The following is a 15,825-nucleotide window of genomic DNA, read 5'->3' on the forward strand; positions in this document are numbered from 1 at the left end:
AGTCAGGTCTCTTTGCCCAGAAGGAGGAGGTTGGAAAAGATCGAGAGGCTTCCGCAAAAGAAAACCAGCAAGGTAAAAAGGCAACTTCCTGAATAGGAGAAAATAAACTATCTCTCTGTAAAGGGGTTGGTATCCAAAATACATAATGAACTCATATGACTCAAACAGCAAAACAAACCAAACCCCCACCAATCTGACTAAAAATGAGCAGAGAACCCAAATAGACATTTTTTCCACAGAAGATGTTTCCACAGGTAATGAAAAGATGCTTGATATCACTCATCATCAGGGAAATGCAAATCAAAACCACAGTGTGATATCACCTCACACCTGTCAGAATGGCTATCACCCAGAAGACAAGAGATGACAAGTATTGTGAGGATGCAGAGGAAAGGGACCCCTTGCTGGGAATTTAAGTTGGTGCAGCCACCATGTAAAACAGTATGGGGGGGGGCGGGGAATCTTCAAAAAATTTAAAATAGAATTACCATTTGAATTTGCATTCTCACTTCTAGATATATATCCAAAGAAAATAAAAACACTATCTCAAATAGATATCCACACTCCCATGTAGATGGATAGTTTCTACTCTTCACAGATGCATTATTCACAATAGCCAAGAGGTGGGATCAACCCAAGTGTCCATCGATAGGTGAATGGATAAAGGACATGTGGTGTACATACATCCATTCAACATGGACGAAACTTCAAGGCCATTGTGTTAAGTGAAATAAGTCACACAGAGAAAGACAAATACTGTATGACTTCACTTAATATGCAGAATCTAAAAGGCTAAACTCATAGAAACAGACACTAGAATGGTGGTTGCCAGAAGCTAGGGGTGGGTGAAATAGGGAGACCTTGGTTCAAAAGGTACAAATTCCCAGCTACGACTTAAATAAATTATGGGTAAATGCGCAGCATGGTAACTATAATTAACAATTCTGCATTATATACTTAAAAGTTGTTGAGAGAGTAGATTTTAAATATACATCACACAAAATCAATTATGTGAAGGGATGGCGGCATTAATTAACCTTACCGTGGTAATCATTCTGCAATATATACATGTATTTAATCATTGTGGTGTACACCTTAAATTTACAGATGTTTTATGTTAATAAATATTCCAGTAGAGCCAGAAAAAAAGAAAAGGTCAAGGGGGCAGACATGCTCCAGTCAGCAGCTCAGGTCTGCTTGTGCATTCACCTAGTCGACCTGCATTTATTTAGTCTACTTTGGGCTGGAGTGTGGATGAGGAGGAGAGGAGTCAGAGGGCAGCAGCTCCACAGCACAGAAACTGAGATGCAGCATAGTAGGAGGGGGTAAGGCCACTTCACATAGGATCTTGCAGGCCACAGCATATTGTATATGTATTGGAGAATTGGCACAGGGAGTAACAGGGCCTGGTTTATGTTTTAAATAAAGAGATCCCATTAGCCCTGTATGAAGAATGGGCTCTAGGGGTTAAGAGTGGAGCTGGGGTGAGTAGCTTATCAATTTAGGGAAGGCCATTGGGCTAAGACATCTCTTTTCCATTAAAAAAAAAAAAAAGAGAGAGGACCAGCATCTCACATTCCCCATCCTCTGTCATACTTGCTCTGAGATCCCTCCCTGGGATTCTCTGTGGCCTGGTGACTTCACCCATTCTCCCAACCACCCAGACAACTCTCTGCTATGTGTCAAACATCAGCTTTGTGCAAACCCAGGCAAAGGCACAAGCCTGCCCTCATTCTTACAGCTCTTCTCCACCTCATTCACTGTTGGTAGGTATCCTGGGGATAACACACCATAGCTAGTATCTCTGAAACTCTGGCCCGGTTTGGAGAATTACAAGGGAAGATGTAGTCCACATTTGCCAAACTTCCCATTACAGAGAAGCCCTGGGTAGCACAAAGCCGCTTCAATGTTGCAGCTTCCCTCTTCTTCCCTCTTCTCCCTCTTTGAGCCACTGGGGGCAGAAGGTGAAGCTTCTCATGAGAGGTCCACACTGCTCCAGCTTGGCCTTGAAGTTCTGGGGCATGGTGGATTTCCTGCCCCCTGTATGCCTCTCTAAAGAGTTCCGATTCATTCATCCAGCAAGTATAAGCCTGAACGCACTCTTCTGTGACAAGCAACACAGCTAGTAAGCATTGAGAATTTAGAATATGATGAACTATACATCTATTTCTCATTTAATCTTTTCAAGAATATGAACTTGGTGTTAATTCTCCTATTCTTTTTTTTTTTTTAAGATTTTATTTATTTGAGAGAGAAGGAGCAAGGGGCGGGGCAGAGGGAGAGGGAGACTCTCCACTCTGCAGGGAGCCCAACATGTGACTTGATCTCAGAACCCCAGGATCTTGACCTGAGCCAAAGGCAGATGTTTAGCCAACTGAGCCACTCAAGCACCCCTAATTTCCCTATTCTACTGACAAGGAACCAAGGTTTAGAGAAAAATAATTTGCCGAAGACAATGGTGCAGGATGGTGCTGTGTCTATCAGGTTAATCTGGGTGCCGTACTTCCCAGAATTCCTTTCCCTATGTGGCTCTAGCTTAGAGGAGCCATAGAGAGTTGACCAAAGGAACAACTCATAGGAGATTTGGAAGGCGGAAGTGGAGCAGAGACCACCGTTCTCTGAGGCTGTCGTGATGCATATGGTATTGGACAGATGCCAAGGTATCCAGAAGATCCCAGCTCATCCTTGTTCTCTCCCCTGCTTCATATCGGGCTTGTCACTCTGGCTTCGGATCCTCCTGACCAAGACAGACCCCACATTCTCAACCTGAGGTGGGGGCTAGACAGAGACAGCAGTTTTCAACAGACCTCTCCCCACATGTCCCCTTTTCATCCACCGTAGGGGCTGGTGTATGTGGCATCTCAGATTTCCCATGAAGTTCCAGCGGTCCCTTCAGGCAGACTGGGTAGTGATTTGGATCCTCCAGCAACCCTTCCAGACCTCCATCTGCTCAGCTCTCATTTGTTTCAGGTCAAATTCCTATGACAGATCTCTCTGTCCCATAATTGTTTTAGTGGCTCTGTTGCCCTAACTGAACACTGAATAAAGCAGCCTCAGAACTGATAAGGGCTAGAAAAGGGGTTCAACCCCAGGCCCTTGAAAACATATTCTGAGCTCCTCACCACTCAGCTAAGCCACCGTTCTGGGTGCTGGGGATCTAAATATGACCGAGACCCTAGCTCCTGTCCTCAAGGGATTTACAGGCTCATCAGTGATCCAGATATCATGTTTCACTTATCCATGGCTCATAACAAATCACCCCAAATGTAGTGACTGTGAACAATTATTTTGTTATCTCTCACGATTGTGTGGGTTGCCTGGATTCAGCCCGGCCATCCTGCTCCATGTGATGTTGTCTGGGTCTTTAATCATCTGGGGCCTAGACTGGCCTGGACATCCAAAAGGACTTGCTTATACACCAAACAGTGAAATAGGGACTGTCAACTGGAGTGCCTACATGTGGCCTCAACAGCAAGGGTTCTGAGAAGGAAGCAGCAGAAGGTGCCCCTCCTGGAACAGGTCATTTCCTCAAAGCGGCCACGGCCTAGCCAAAACCCAAGGAGGGAGGACACAGGCCCTAATTCTCAGTGGGGGCAGGGGAAAGCATGTTCAGAAAGAGACAGAATTGTGTGGGGTTATCTTCGGAGCCCTGGTAAGGGCTTGTGGAGAGGGTGGGCACAGAGCCCTGAGGAGTCATGGGTGGGGGGAGGGGGATCACTGCTCATGCCAGCAGTGCTTCTGGAGCAAAAGATGTGGTGACAGGTTCCAACTGGGTCTTGAAAGGTGGGGAGGCATTTTCCAGGTGCAGGAGTGGTGTGGGCCAGGCAGACTTGAAAGGGTGGAGACGGGATTCAAGGGGAGGAAAAAGCAAGTCTGCAGAGACAGGAGTGTCACTTGAAAGGGCTTTTGTGAGGCTCAGACACTGTGGAGGAGTCAGGATACCTTGATAACCACCGCCACAGGGAAACACCAGGGTGCAAGTTGTGATTATTACATTGTAGATCATGGCATGGGATCACCTCTGGAAGAGACTTTGGTTTCACAATGACCCAAATATAAAGTGAGTCTGGCATCTTGGTAGCCAAAGCCCCAAGGCCTTCAGCCCCACCTCTGCTCAGAGGAGAAAGCCCCTGTGCTGAAGCCCAGACCTCTGGGTGCCCAAGGCCAAAGCCCCCAGAGCAGCAGGGCAATGAACTCCCCCAAGCAAGGTACGTGCAAGAGAGGATGAAAGATGAAAGTCGGGCTTCTGAAGTGCTGACGGGCTTCACATGGATTCCCGTCACAGCCTAGAGTATATCCTGCTTCCTGCAGGTCAGTCAGACTGGTGTGAACTCAGGACCCCAGGTTCTGGCATAATCCTTCAGAAAGGAACAAGGCACAGAGCCAAAAGACAGCAGCCAATGTCTCCTTGGAGCTGGAGGACTTCCAGAAGCCTAAGAAGAATCATTTAGGCTTCAATGACAGGAAGGCAACCACTGCATCATGCTGTAGAGACGATTCCTAACTTGGCCACTTGGAGCTTGGCATGCCTTGGTCGGGAGGCCGGCAGGGTATACTCAGCATTCCAGCTAGTACCTTTTGAGCTCTGGAAGTTAGGGTCTTAGTGACAAGAAGATGAAGGACAAGGGAGAAGATGGTTAAAGTGCACAAAGAATCATAAAAAGTATGGGCGGATAGGGTAGATGTGAACTTGTTTACCAGGAGAGCCTGGAGGGTAACAGGGAGAGAAAATAAAAGGCTCCTTCTTATGTCAGGGAAATAAAATTATGGAGCCCATTAGACCATCTGGTCAACCAGGCTCCAACCCTGAGTGCTCCCAGAAAGCAAATCTTGGCTCTTTATGAAAAGAAATGAGGAACAGCTCCTTCTGAGGCCCCAAGTTGTTTGATAATCATCCCTTGGTATCATTCCAGAGAAAGGTCCAACCCAGGCCTGCAGTTCTTTTAATCTATGGTCCTGGTTCAACAGAATTGTGGTGCAACTCCAGATCTGAAAAGGGGTACCTGGCAAAGAACATGTAAATGGCAAGAAGGCGGAGAGGCATGGCTGATGATGTCCATAATTGCTTTGGCTCTTGCAGTGGTCATGGGGGCTGTGCTGAGTCTCCCAGAATCTTGGTCATTCTCAGCTCTGCGTGAGGAACAGACTCTCATGTCACTCGCCTCCCTGAAGGTAGGAGTGGTTGTTCTGCAAAACACCTGGCCTCCCTCCGATGTGAACGCTCCACGCAGTTAATCATTCCCACTGTGGGCTTGTGCAAAAAAGAATGCAGTTGATAACAAAAGCAGCTAATCAAGATCTAGAACATTCTTAGCTTGAAATAAGAAATCTGTGTAGAATAGAGTCTTCCTCTGACCTGACAGCTGTTGTGCTGGTTGAGTTAGTTCAGGACACATGAGGCTCCTCTTTGGGTAGAGCTTTTATTAGCCTGGCTGGGAGACATTAAGGAACACAGATGCTGTTTGAATCATGAATCTACTCCTCCTCAGACTTGTGGCCTTGGGTCAAAGTTGTGCCTTGTGCCTAGTCTGTCAACCTGCCCAAGTTGGCAGAGGCCAAAGACTCTGACATGTGGTGAGGGCTGGGAATTGGAGGGAGAGAAGATTTGCATAAACCTCCTATAAACCTCCTAGGCCTTATGGGAATTCATGGTAAGGCCTCTTTGAAGCAGTAATTAAACCCTCTAATGTCGGGCAGCCTGGTGGCTCAGCGGTTTAGCGCTGCCTTCAGCCCAGGGCCGGATCCTGGAGACCTGGGATCGAGTCCCGTGTCGGGCTCCCTGCATGGAGCCTGCTTCTCCCTCCACCTGTGTCTCTGCCTCTCTGTCTCTCTGTTTCTCATGAGTAAATAAATAAATCTTAAAAAAAAAAAAAAACCCTCTAATGTCATGATTAGGAATACTCTTCAACTCCCAACAAAACTTAGCCTCTCAACCTCTGGGGAAAGAGCACTTCAGAATGGATAAGGAACTCACCAAGAGGATAAGAGGGTGTGGGGGGAGTGGGATATAGCTGAAGACACATATCTTCCCCAAAGTAAGGTATATGACTCCTAACTACTAGCAGGAAATTGGCTGAATTCTTATATAACTAGGGCCTTGACCTTAAAACAATGCAGGCAGATGCACAGTTCCCCTATAGGGGCAGTATGGCTTTATGAAGTTATAGTGACTCCATCATTCACTTGGATGGAAAACCTTCCTCTTGAAGCAGAAAGAACCGGCAATATCAAGGCCAAAGTCGTGGAAGAGGAGTGTTGCCAGCTGACCATCTCCTTAGGGAGGGAGAGTGGTGGAGTCCCACAGCAGATACATTCCTGGCAGGACTGGAGTCCTTCCTTTGCCCATGACTGGGTTGTGATTTCATGCTAACAATGAAACAGCCTCTTGGCCTGGCGGGAAAGGAGGAGACCCCCCGCCCCGCCCCATTTACTCCACTGACCGCAAGCCCTTGCTTGTGACTGTTCAGGGGACCCCACAAAGCAGGACTCCCACCAACTCCCAACAACACAGAGCCACTGGCCAGGTGTGCTTGAAAAGGTGGCCTCCTCTGGGCCTTTCTCATGTGCTCCAACTCTGCTCCCATCTCACCACCTGCCAGTGTGTGCCCTGCTCATTGGCAGCCCTCCCCAGCATCTGCACAGGAGCCTCCACCTCCGGGTCTGCTGTCCTTATAGATGCTCTCCTCCCCATCCTGAGCTCTTCCCGTAAGGCCTGGAGTACTTGCAGTGATTTGGATGGTTTATCTCCCCTCCTGCATTGTAAGCACCAGCGACTTGGACCCCTGGCTCACCCCTCTGTCTCCTGCAGAGGTTAGTACTGTGCTCAGCACACTCTAGGAACTTCAAAAGAACTTGTTGAGTGAACGATCTGAGCACCACTTGGGAGAAGTGCACTTGCTAGCAGGTCCTGGTCCCTTCCCTCCTTGGCTGAGGAATACCACCACCAATAAAAAATAGTGGCTCCCAGGGCCCATCAAGCCTTTCACTTGGTCCCCACAACATCTTTAATTTCAATGTGAACCAAACCCAGGGGCGAAATGGACCCCTGCAGGGGAGCCACCTGGGTGGGACGGCTCTGTGTCCTTCTAGATGCCAGTGTCCCAAAGGCCAAGCCCTGTGTGAATGTGCAGGGCCCAGGGCCCAGGGCCCAGCAGCTGCACACCATGCTAGAGTGTGATGCCCGGCCTATGTGCCGAGAAACAAAGCTGCTTCTTCTGGAGGGCTCTCTGGGTCCTCAAAGGGAGACTGCTAAAAGTCCTGCTTCAGGCTTCAGGGGACCTCTCAGACCCACATCTGGAGGCCATCTCACATCCAGCTCACACCTCCCGGAAAACCAGCCCGCATTTTATTGTGTTCCACATCCTCCCTTGGCTGCCCTGGCCCACATTCTCCACTCCTCCTTGGGGTCAGAATGAGAAGCAGGCCCTTCGACTTGCATGAACTCATTTGCTCTCCCTGGTCCTCTGCACCTGCTCCCTCCTGGGCCATGAAGCCAGCCGTTTCCACAGCAAACAGTCATAAACAGCCGGAAGGGGAAGGAGCCTTCAGGTGCAGGAGGAGGGGTGGGGAGTAGCTACAAACACTCTGGCAAGGCCCGTTTTCATACAGATGTTTTAGGCCGTAAACCGGGGGAAATGGCAGAGCAAGAAGTACGCCAGGTTCCTAATGACAAGGCCTGGGAAGCGCATCAGAGCTGCAGCGCAGATGGGGACTCGGAACTTCCTCAGCTGCTCACATCCATGCTCAAGCAGCTGGGCTGGGGCTAAGGGCTGGGGGCCCCAGAGAAACTGGGTGCCTGCCCAGGAATGGGCGCCAAGGAGGCAGACCCTGGGTGTGCAGTGGGTCTGAGAATCCCCAAATGTCCAGACCTGCACTGTGTCGTTCTGCACTTCTAATTAGCACAATTCCTGAAATTCCCTGTGCCTGACACGGGCAGGTTGTGTGGATAGGACAGTGTCTGTACCCGGGAGTCTCCAATCTGGCGAGGACGATGGGTACACACACAGCTGGTAACACGGGTCAGACTGTGTCCACTCAAGGACAGAGGGACAAAATGCGGGGGAGGCACAAAGGTAGAGAGGGACAGAGCAGTCAGACTCATCGCTCGGGGGTGGCAGCAAGGTGATCTTCCTAGGTGGGGAGGATCTGGACAGACATCACAGGGGAGGCACAGGGCGACTCAGGGAACAGCGTCAGTGTGGCATGCAAGCCAGAGCACGCTACGGCTTAGGCCCTGAGAGGGGAGGACAGCCACCATGGGAGATGGTTCTGGAAGAGTGGATGGGACCAAGACAGAGGAAGGTCCGAAATACAGGAGTAGAGGAATCATTCGGTGTTGCAAATGAGAATTAGGTACCAACTTTTATAAATCAAGGGATTTTATGAGCAAATCCGGGTTCTGCTGAAAGCCTGGAAGATCTGGTAACCTGAAGCCTTGGCTCTCCTGCAGCTGCACTTAGCTGCGGCTGGGGGGTGGCTGCCCCTGCCAGGACAGGCTTCTCCGGTGCTGACGGCCAAGGGCCACAGCCTGCTCCCCTCCCTGCGCACCTGCCTGCCCTCCATGGGGGGAGATGCCAGCAGGGAGGGGCATTGCCAGTCCGGGTGCTTAGGAGAGGCCGCCGAGGGCGGGGCATGGGCGGAGGCAGGTGCAGGGGAAGGGAAGGAAGGCTGATGGGGAGGGAGGCGATGAGGAGGGCTGTGCCGCCAGGGACGAGCAGGGTCCAGGACGGAGGGTGGAGGAGCCCGGGAGGCAGAGGAGCCTCCGGTGAGCCCTGCTGGGGTGTCTAGAGTTTGAGGTGCCTGGGCCTGGGGGGGGCCAGCAGAGCCGAGCCTCAGATGGGGGCGCTGGGGGGGCCCTTAGCTGGAGGCCGTGGCTGGGACGCTGCAGAGGCAGGAGGTGGCGGGGAGCCAGGATCCCTCGCTTCTGGGGTGCGTGTGTGGGGTGCTCAGCTCCTGTGCTGGGAATCTAGTCAGGATCGGTGTTCTGAGGACCCCTGCTGGGAGGGGATGGTCCCTCCATCAGCACAAGGCTCTGAGTCGGGAGGCCGGAGGCCGAGGCGCAGCCTGCGCACAGCGGGTGGTGGTGGCTGTCCTTTATCCCAGGCAGGGAGGGGGCGGCGGGCGGGGGCCAGGCCGGCTGCGCCTTCCCCCTGAGTCACATGCATTTTGTCTCCGGTTCCTCTGAAGCGCGCCTGGGGGACACGGTGGGGTGGGGGCGTGAGTCATGTGCGTCCTGCGCAGCAGATGGCAGGGGGCAGTGAGTCACAGCCCCGCTTCTCAGTCGGAAGCCTTGAGGCCCTGAAGACACTGTGCCCGTGGCCAGGTCCGGGCACCCAGCTTGCTAGTGACTGTCCGTTAAAGAGTGACAGACGTGGCTGGCTGTCACCTGCGGGGCTTCTCAGCTCAGACGTCATGGTATTTCCAGTTTCACTGGGTCTCGGTTCTTAATTGCACCTTTGTTTATGTGGTTACTTGGGGATCGTGGCACTGGCACTGGCTGGGCTTCGGGAGAGCAGGGACCAGGCTGGTTTTGTGCATGCTGGATCCTTAGCATCTAGTCTTCTAAATGAATGAAGGAACGAATGAGTGAGTGAGTGAATGAATGAATGAATGGCTCCATTTGGTGTTAACACTTAAGAGAATGTGGCTCTGAGTGTGTGTGTGACCTGTTTATGTACACGTAAATGCTGTTTCATGTATGGAACATCTTTGGAAAAATGAGGACACATGTGACATCAATACAAGAGCTTAAAGCTTCCTGGACGCGGGCTGGGGATAGGAATCTGGGGTGATAAGAAAATTTATTCTCACTTTATACTTTTATTTCTCTCCCTTCTTCAATCTCTCTCACTCTCCATTTTGCTTTTACAAGGAACAGGAGAAAAGTTTACAAAGTGGGTCATATTAATCACATTGTTCCAGCTTTCTATTTCTCAGAGTAACATATGGGGAACATGTTTTGTGACTGTCTGCACCCCCCTGATCTGGCCTCTCAGAGCCCGCCATCTGTGGGGTGGGCTCCACCCTGGGTTAGGGAATACTAGTGTAACCCTTCCCCTTTTGGGTATTGTGTCGGGTTCTTGGGAAGACAAGGGTCTGCCTGGCAGCCAGCTGAGACCTAACCCTTCCAGAAGTGGAAGAATGGAGGAAGTAGCAGAGCAAGTGCTATGTCTGAGTGAGGACCCCAGGCAGATGGAGGGTGCCGTCACAGCTGTGATATGGGGTACACTGTGACCTGCGGAGTCTTCCATGGCCAGGGTGCTCACTGATGCTAGGGGACAGGGCTGAGCCTGCCATATAAAAGGGTGACACTGCCTGGTTGGGTCTTTGGGTGCCCTGGGACAATAATGCATTATTTGATTTCACTGGCTCTGCAAATCCAGAGCTACCCCTCACTGCCAATCATCCCTCCTGCAGATGCCAGGCAGCCTCTGGCCACGGAAGCTCCAAGTAGGAGGCAGGAAGCAGTGGATGTGTTAGCAAAGCCTTGACTTGAGAGTCACAAGACTGGGGTACAGCTTTTGCTCTACCAATTACTCATGCGATCCCTCTGAGCCAGAACTGACTTCCACTTTACAAAATTTTAAGACATATTTACTTAATAGTTGCGCAAAGCAGTTTCACATGATTGTTTTGATGTTCTCTTCTATATATATTACCATATATCTTCGTTTGTTTTTTGTGCCTTTTTAATCTTTCAGTTAGGTTAGCTAATACTTTATGTATTTCATTTACTCTTTTCAAAAAAAACAGCTTTTGGATTCATGCATGAGTTCTGTGTTTCTCTGTCATCAAATAACTTTCTGTTTTTATATTTTCCTTCCTTCTGCTCTGTGTTTTTATTCCTTTTCTATCTTTTTTAGCCCACCCCACAGACAGCAGGCTCTGGGAGAGGCCAGATCAAGGGGGTGCAGACAGACTCTATCTTTCTGAGTTGGCTCTTAATTCATCTATTTTAATTATTTTTACCTGATGTATCAATCAAGATTATTCATTTTCTCTTGAGATCTCTATTTGTGACTCCATTGGATTGAATAAAGATACTTTTTCATTGTTTTTTTTTTAGAAATTCTATTTTTAAAAAATATTTTATTTATTTATTCTTGAGACACACAGAGAGAGAGGCAGAGACATAGGCAGAGGGAGAAGCAGGCTCCCTGCAGGGAGCCCAATGTGGGAATCAATCCCAAGACTCCGGATCACACCCTGAGTTGAAGGCAAATGCTCAGCCACGGAGCCACCCAGGCATCCTTAGAGATTCTATTTGTATTTTCACTTTTAACCTTCAGGTAGTTGTAAAAGGAGTTTGTGAATTTCCAGATGAAAGGGACTTTTTTTCTGGTATTGCTATAAAGTCTTAGTTTTATTATACTGGGATTAGAGAATATCATCTATACTATTTATGGGTCTGTGTAGCTCTGTGTAAGGTTTTCATGAGTGTTCGTACTTACTTGGGCATTGGAAAGAAGGTGTGTCTTCTATTATCAGGGTATAGAGTTTGCCCTGTTATTTAAGTAAGGTTGACTGTTACTAGATCTATTTCTTTTCACTTGTTTTCTTGATCTGCTCAGGCCTGAGATAAAAAATACCCTCCTGCTTTGTCAGTCTCTCCTATTTCCTGTAATTTTTGCTGTATGAAATTCTCTAGTGTGTTGACTGGCATATAAATATTTGTAGTTAATTGGAGTTGTAAACTATATAACCTTTGGCATCAGAAACTGGCTTTCTTTGACTTGTTTAATGATTTCTTTGACCTGAATTCTTCCTTTCCTTGTTTTAGCTTCATGACTTTTGATTTCTTCTTATTGGCATTTGCCTGGCGTAACATCACCCACTCTTATTTTCAGCCTTCCCGACCCACTTTCTCTTAGGTGTGCCTTCTGTTTGTGCCAAGGAATTGGGTTTTGTTTTGTGCTTGTATCTGAAAAAAAAATATATATATATAAATTTTATTTATTTATTCATGAGAGTCACAGAAATAGAGGCACAGACATAGGCAGCGAGAGAAGCAGTGTGTGGGACTCAATCCCAAAACCCTGGGATCACACCCTGAGCCGAAGGTAGATGCTCAACCACTGAGCCACCCAGGGGTCCAGAAATATTTTTAAGGGGTGAGTTTAGCGTGTTTGCGTCTGTAGACATGACAAATACTTGCTCCACGTTTTGTCATGCAATTTTATGTTACATTTTTTTATTTTTCCTTTTATTTATCTGTCTCCTGGTCTCTCACACCCTGGCTTCCTTTTTTTATAATTTTCTTTTTGGCCTTGTTTTTTCTGTGTGGTTCTTCTCATGGTAAGAAAGGTGATTTGTTTCTCTAGTGTTTATCTTTACAATTAAAACTTTATATAACATCCTTAGCTTCCTTTAAACAGAATATATTAGTCTCCTTCTATAACAAGAACAAAACCAGCGTGCTTCCTCTTCCTTCCCATCCTCCCTTTCCTCTGCCACACTGCATTGGTTCATAAAAGCATCTCCTCTCCCCACCTCCGAGCCCCTGAGTTTTATTGAGAAATGGTTGACACCCATCACTGTAGAAGGCATACAGCGTGATAGTTTGAATATGTTGTGAAGTGAGTACCACAATGGGTTTGGTTAACATCCATCATCTCATATAGATGCAATAGGAAGAAAAAAAAATTAAAGTTCTCCTTGTGATGAGAAGTTTTAGGAACTAATCTCTTAATAGCTTGCTCTCTGTACCACAGCAGTACTGGCTGTGCTCACTGTATCCCACATCAGAGCCCTGGTGCTTATTCATCTTGTAACTGGAAGTGTGTGCCTTTGGACCACGTTCCTCCAGTCCACCCCCCCCACACACACACACCTCCAGTAATCACAGATCTGGTCTTTTTTCTCTTTTTTGTAATGAGTTTGATGATTTTTTAAAATTAGGTTTCATATATAATAGTGGTTGTACAGTATGTCTTTTTCGGATTCGTTTCCTTAGCATAATGCCTTCAAGGTCCACTTGTGTTGTCACAAATGGCAGGGTGTTCTTGTTTTTTAATGTCTGAATAATATTTCACTGTATTTATATACCATGACTTCTTTATCCATTCATCATCTATCCATGGGCACTTAGGTTGTTTCCATGTCTTGGCTCCTGTAAATAATGCTGCAGTAAACACGGGGGTGAAAATTTCAAGTTGGTGTTTTTGTTTCCTTTGGGTATATCCCCAGGAGTGGAATTGCTACATCATTTGGTACTTCTAGTTTTAGTTTTTTGAGAAACCTCCATACTTTTCAAGTATGGAAGAGTATAGTATAGTGGTCACCCTAATTTACAGTCCCACAAACAGTGCACAGGGTTCCCTTTTCTCCACATCCTCACTGGCATTTGTTGTCTCTTGTCACTTTGATGATGGCCATTCTGGGGGTGTGAGGCAATAACTCATGTGCCTTCACTTTGTGTTTCCCTAATGATGAGTGATGGTGAGCATCTTTTTATATACCTGTTGGCCATTTGTATATCTTCTTTGCGAAGAGGTCTATTCAGGTCCTTTGTCCATTTTTTAATTGATTATTATTTTTGCCATTGAGTTATAGGAGTTCTAAAAGTATCTTTTTGAATTTATCTTTGCCATGTTAAATATGCACATACTTCTATTGCTACACTTGTTAGCTTTTCATGACCACAGGTTACAGATGAGGCAATGAGCAAACTTACTCTCCTTTCAGTCTTTTGAACTCTTCCCTTTAGTTAAAATAATGGTGTCAGCTGTATATTGTCAAGATATATATCAAATTTTTATTTTTGATTCAGATCTCTAATTTTTCAAAATAGTGACTGCTCTAGGGTTTATCATAAATAGTGTTCAAGTGATACCATTACACATATCTTGTGAGAGGGTCACAGGATGCTTTCACTCAACCTTCCCACCCTTGTGTTATTGTTTTCATACATGTTACTTGTTGTGAAGAGATTAAAAATAAGAACAAAAAGTATTTTATATTTACCCTTGTCTTCACCATTTCCAGGAATCTTCATTTATTTATTGAGATCTAAATTCCCATCTGATATCATATTCCTTCTGTCTGCAAAACTTCCTTTAACATTTTTTATAGCATAGATCTGATGGTAATGAATTTGCTCAAGCTTGTCTCAAAGAGTATTTTGTCTTAATTTTCAAAGGATATTTTCATTGGTATAAAATTATGAGTTGATGGTTTCTTTTCCCCATCCAGTTCTTTTATTATCTATCTATCTATCTATCTATCTATCTATCTATCTGGGGGGGGGTGAAAGGCAGAGGAAGAGAGAGAGAGAGAATCTTAAGAAGGCTCCATGCCTAGCACAGAACCTGACATGGGGCTTAATCCCATGACCCTGAGATCATGACCTGAGCTGAAGTCAGGATTCAGATGCTCAACTGAGCCACTCAGGAGCCACCCGCCCTGCCAACCCACTACTTTAAAGATGGCTTATCAGTGTGGTACTGGCTCAAAAACAGACACATAGATCAATGCAACAGAATAGAGAATCCAGAAGTGGACCCTGAACTTTATGGTCAACTAATATTCGAAAAAGGAGGAAAGACTATCCACTGGAAAAAAGATAGTCTCCTCAATAAATGGTGCTAGGAAAATTGGGCATCCACATGCAGAAGAATGAAACTGGACCATTCTCTTACACCATACACAAACATGAACTCAAAATGGATGAAAGATCTAAATGTGAGACAAGATTCCATCAAAATCCTAGAGAAGAACACGGACAACACCCTTTTTGTTTTTTTTGTTTTTTTTTTTATAAATTAATTTTTATTGGTGTTCAATTTACCAACATACAGAATAACACCCAGTGCTCATCCCATCAACTGTCCCCCTCCGTGCCCGTCACCCATTCACCCCCACCCCCCGCCCTCCTCCCCTTCCACCACCCCTAGTTCATTTCCCAGAGTTAGAAGTCTTTATGTTCTGTGTCCCTTTCTGATATCTCCCACACATTTCTTCTCCCTTCCCTTATATTCCCCTTCACTATTATTCATATTCCCCAAATGAGTGAGAACATACACTGTTTGTCCTTCTCCGATTGACTTACTTCACGCTGCATAATACCCTCCAGTTCCATCCACGTTGAAGCAAATGGTGGGTATTTGTCGTTTCTAATGGCTGAGTAATATTCCATTGTATACATAAACCACATCTTCTTTATCCATTCATCTTTCGATGGGCACCGAGGCTCCTTCCACAGTTTGGCTATTGTGGACATGGCTGCTACAAACATTGGGGTGCAGGTGCCCCGGCGTTTCATTGCATCTGAATCTTCGGGGTAAATCCCTAACAGTGCAATTGCTGGGTCGTAGGGCAGGTCTATTTTTAATTCTTTGAGGAACCTCCACACAGTTTTCCAGAGTGGCTGCACCAGTTCACATTCCCACCAACAGTGTAAGAGGGTTCCCTTTTCTCCGCATCCTCTCCAACATTTGTTGTTTCCTGCCTTATTAATTTTCCCCATTCTCACTGGTGTGAGGTGGTATCTCATTGTGGTTTTGATTTGTATTTCCCTGAGACAACACCCTTTTTGAACTTGGCCATAGCAACTTCTTGCAAGATACATCCATGAAGGCAAGAGAAACAAAAGCGAAAATGAACTATTGGGACTTCATCAAGATAAGAAGCTTTTGCACAGCAAAAGAAACAGTCAACAAAACTAAAAGACAACCTACAGAATGGGAGAAGATATTTGCAAATGACGTATCAGATAAAGGACTAGTATCCAAGATCTATAAAGAACTTATTAAACTCACCAGCAAAGAAACAAACAATCCAATCATGAAATGGGCAAAGGACATGAAGAGAAATCTCACAGAGGAAGAC

The sequence above is a fragment of the Nyctereutes procyonoides genome, unplaced genomic scaffold, assembly GCF_905146905.1.
Source record: "Nyctereutes procyonoides isolate TBG_1078 unplaced genomic scaffold, NYPRO_anot_genome, whole genome shotgun sequence".
Lineage (NCBI taxonomy): Eukaryota > Metazoa > Chordata > Mammalia > Carnivora > Canidae > Nyctereutes > Nyctereutes procyonoides.